The sequence below is a fragment of the Photinus pyralis genome, unplaced genomic scaffold, assembly GCF_008802855.1.
Source record: "Photinus pyralis isolate 1611_PpyrPB1 unplaced genomic scaffold, Ppyr1.3 Ppyr1.4_LG3a, whole genome shotgun sequence".
Lineage (NCBI taxonomy): Eukaryota > Metazoa > Arthropoda > Insecta > Coleoptera > Lampyridae > Photinus > Photinus pyralis.
The window spans coordinates 14,828,435-14,832,790 of NW_022170509.1; positions in this window are offsets into that span (position 1 = coordinate 14,828,435).

Genomic DNA, 4,356 nt, shown 5'->3' on the forward strand with positions numbered 1-4,356 from the left:
CTTATATTACACCCACATTTTGGTGGATTTCGCTAAAAACCTTCCACAAGATAGTACTTAATTTTTGGGGCACTTCTCATTGCTCGAGCTTCTATTGGCGACACGAGAAAGAGAGACAGCGATTCGAGATTTACGAAACGTTAAACCGCGTGACAAAATTCGCAACGGAAGGTAAAAGGCGCCCGAAAGTTGGCTACCTCTCGGAGACGCGCGCGCGCGCCTTGAAAGAGGTTGTTAATTTCGCCCCTAGGACAAAAAACAAAATTCCGCCACGCAGGAGTGCGCGTTTACAACATTTTTCCGACGACACCAATTTGAAAAGAATCGGACCAAGACCAAAACTGTAGTAGAAGATAGGAAAAAACTGAAAAACCTTCACGTTAGTAAACTACGCTCGAGGATGACGCCCAGATGTCGCCAACCCCACATTGTGTAGCAATGTCCCTAAGTTTGACAAATTACACGGCCCGGTAGATACATGTATACCCGTTGCCTTTCTACAAGAGTTCTTCTACGCGCCCACATTTGCTGCCAGCCAGCTAGCCAACGTGAGATTAAAAGCTACTTTTTACAAATAAATTTGCAAAAATGCACTAATTACAAATAAATTTGCAAAAATGCGCTAAAAATTCCCTAAGCGCGGACTGTATAAAACTTTGTAAAAGAGGTTGCATTTATTATTTCGTCCAAATACCATTTTGCCGTCATTTCGCCCACTGCAGGTCCCGAATCCTTGTGTGCCGAAAACAATGTTGAGGGCACAAAAACGGGAAGATTCAAACTGCGTCCTCGCTGATCGATCATGATGCTAGTAGAGGAACCGAAGCGAGATAGTCAGCAGGTATCAAAAGCTTCGGCGACTTTCTCGGCGATGATTGGTCTTGAGAGGGTAGGCCTCGGCCACCTAGTATACTTGTATAATTATCTAGAGCCATCAAAGGATCAGACAATAGTGATATGGACCGACAGGTAAAATTTATATATTAATAGATTATAAATAAAATTTTAACTCTATTTTCTCCGTCTCTCTCTCTCTCTGTCCCTCCCTCCCTTCCTCCCTCCCACCCCTCCCTAGGTAGGTAAAGCTTTCTGGTATCTACCTGCGTAGGTAAATGGTAAAACGCAATTGTTTAAAAATGGGTCCTTTGTACCGATGGCAATTGTGTAACTTATTTCCTTGCATATTTCGGTCTCCTATACCTATTTCTAAGCATTAATTACAGTGTGTCCAGGCACAATAACAACCACTTTCGGTACCAAATTTGACATCCGCTTCTAAAGCATATCATTATTTATGTCCAAAAAAAAAAAACAAAAGAGGAATGAGGTTGGACAGACAGACGGCGTTAGGAAATTGTGCATTGCCGGGATAACCGATGCCGGGAAAGCAACAGTCGCCGTGATAGGTCGTGCCGAGGTGTACGTCGCCGGGATGGCACAGCGAAGGGTTAAACCTAACCTAAATTTTTTATTTTTTTTTTATACAGAACGTTACTATTTACGTGTTACAAATCCAACACTCTGCCCCATTTTAACTCTCCGCCCCGATTAACACTGCAAAGTGCAAAGCACTTCGCCACTGCATCACTGATCTTTAAAGCTGTCCATTTGATTCATGCCTTTATGCCACGAGAAAGTTATTAATATTTTGCTTTTAATGCTCTTTAGGTAGGCATTCCGAAGGGACGTTGGATGCGTGTCGTTTTTCATGGCGGTGATTAATTGAACATATATATAGAACTTTGCAGAATTAGCCAGAAAATTGATTAAAATATCACTGCGGTTATTCTCTTTTACTGCACATAACGCGTCAACTAGTGATAGTCTTCTACCTTGCCAGATGTTACTTGCCCACTCGATAACAAGGCTCCAAATTTCTTTGGTTAAAGGGCATTCTATTATTATCATATGCCAAGCGTTAGCCGTGATCTTTTCACAAACCTGGCAGTTCTCGGTAACCCTGATGTTGCTTTGAGCAGATAGGTCGGATCTGCTAATCTGTTTTTCGCAAAACGCCAGCTAATTTCTACCATTGAACCAAATGTACAGGAGTTGAAAAATGATGACCAGTTAGTATCGTTCTCGGTCCAGTGGTTACTAAAGCATTTGTCGGAAGTCCTTTGAAAGTACTCAGCGATGATTAGGTTTTGTAGTTTTCTTCTGTTGCTTTTATGTAGAGTTAATGTGGTGCCTCCAAAGTACTTAAATTTTAGTACAATTTCATAAGTATTTCTGCTGTTTACATCGCGCTCGATATACAGTGCCTGGAATGGAAAAAACTCTAATCCTTCTGTAGTGGGCTATAAGTTGGTTCCTGACATTCATAGTAGCATTTTCAGGCAAAAGTAAGTCCTCTTCGTCCACCCATCTATCCCCAATCCTGAAGTCGCCTATCGTTTTGTAACCCCACTTAGCCCAGTTGGCACTAAATAATGGCGGTACGGCAGGTGATATTAACTTGACGTAATGACGTTGTGGTTGGGGTTTTAAGAAAGTCGAAGTGCTCCAATGTGAAATTTATTGCTTGCATGTTAGAGATAAGTATTTCTAAGTAATAAACACACTAAAATTGCAAAACATATTAGGTATTTCTTTACAATTATTGTGTATCACTTATCTACACTGATTTATATAACTACGAAAGTCTTCTTTACTATTAAAATTACACAAAAGTTCGATAACACATTACCAAAACAAACGATTTAACCTCAATCCATCCGTTATGTCAAACTGCAGGGGTAAATGCTTGGCAAATAGCACTACGCCACTACTAATAACAGGCAAGCGCATTAGAGCTTATTCCACAGTAGTATATTTCCCTCTTCCAATGTTGGCCATAGGCGTGTCCACTCGTTTATCCATATATCTCATTTATATATGGTTTATGTATGCTGCCAACTGCCAACTTAAAAGGTGTTTCCAACTTAAGACATATTAGGTAATTCTAAAGTTTCCTGTAGTTTTTGATAATTACTTTTTAATTAAATTAAAGCATCGAAATAGAAAAAATAGTATGAAAAACACGTGTTACAATGCTTTACTCGTTTCCTGTAATACTCCTATCTTGTGGACACTTGTCGTTCAATACTTTTACCACTGATCAGGGGCGGACTGGCACGGGGGGGCGGGTGGCGACTGCCACCTGGCCTGTAGATCATAATGGCCCGTTGGAAATTTATAAGTATGTGCTGTATTTAGTTTCTTGCACTATTAATAAACTATTAACACGTTTCTCTAATTGGGGTTGATTTCTGTTTTAATTGTTAAGTGGCCCGCAGTTACCCAGCCCGCCCCTGCCACAGATGATACTATAGTCGTTCTGATCTCGGTGCTGGAAAGTGTGAACACTAGCGTTCATTTTCCCTTTGGAAAAATGTGCTAAAAAATATATTTCTTATGACGTAAAAATCAGTTTGTTCTGGACTTCTGGTGAAAGTGAAAAGGATAGAGCCGGATTTCATAAGCACACTGCTTACTTTTGTTCAGCAGGTTGCTTACGTTTACGTTTTCCGTATTGAAAAATGTGTCTCAGTCCTGACAAAACTTCAGACGGACCGACAGAATTTGTGCGCAGGCAGACAGAAGCCGTTATCTTTTTCATACGCGAATATCGTTTTTTTTTTCTAACAAGGTCACAACCGAAATACCCTCGTTGGAACAAATAACCGAAATTCTCAAAGTTCTGTCTTCGACACGATTTTATTGGCTAAACTAGGTCATTTGGAAGAAAAAATTGACCCTCTGAAACTGTTTATTGGGATACATTTTTAACTGCTTCCCAAATATACAATTCCGTGATTTTGGTAATAATGAGCGCATTCCTGCTTTCTGCTAGACACACGGATGACGGAATTTTCGTTTTTCAGTTCACCCCTTTGATATTTTATACACACCTACGCGCGGAGCGTGTTACAATTGTAGCATCTAAAGGTATAGGGGTTATAGTTACAATGGAGAAAAGTGAACAATTGGCCTAAAACTTGCGAAACTCGTTGCGAGAGTAAGAATAAGTCCCTTTTTATAGAACGCAGATATTTAATTAGGTACTTGGGAGTTCATTGTAAGTACATATCTCCCGCATTTCGATTTTTCACATTAGTATGCTACGCCACGAATATCGGGCAGCTGTAAAGCTGTTTTGTCTATTATCATTCAACAAAATATACTTCTGGAATATATTTAACCAGAAGTTGAATGGGTGTCTTGTATTAGTCATCATTCTATTTCCTTTCGCGAGTAACGCGTGCGCTATACACGTATTAAAATAATAACGAAGCGGTACAATGCAAAACGTTCCGTGGAAATCAGGGTACGTACGGAATAACCTGAGTGTCTATGACTCACAATCGAGCATTT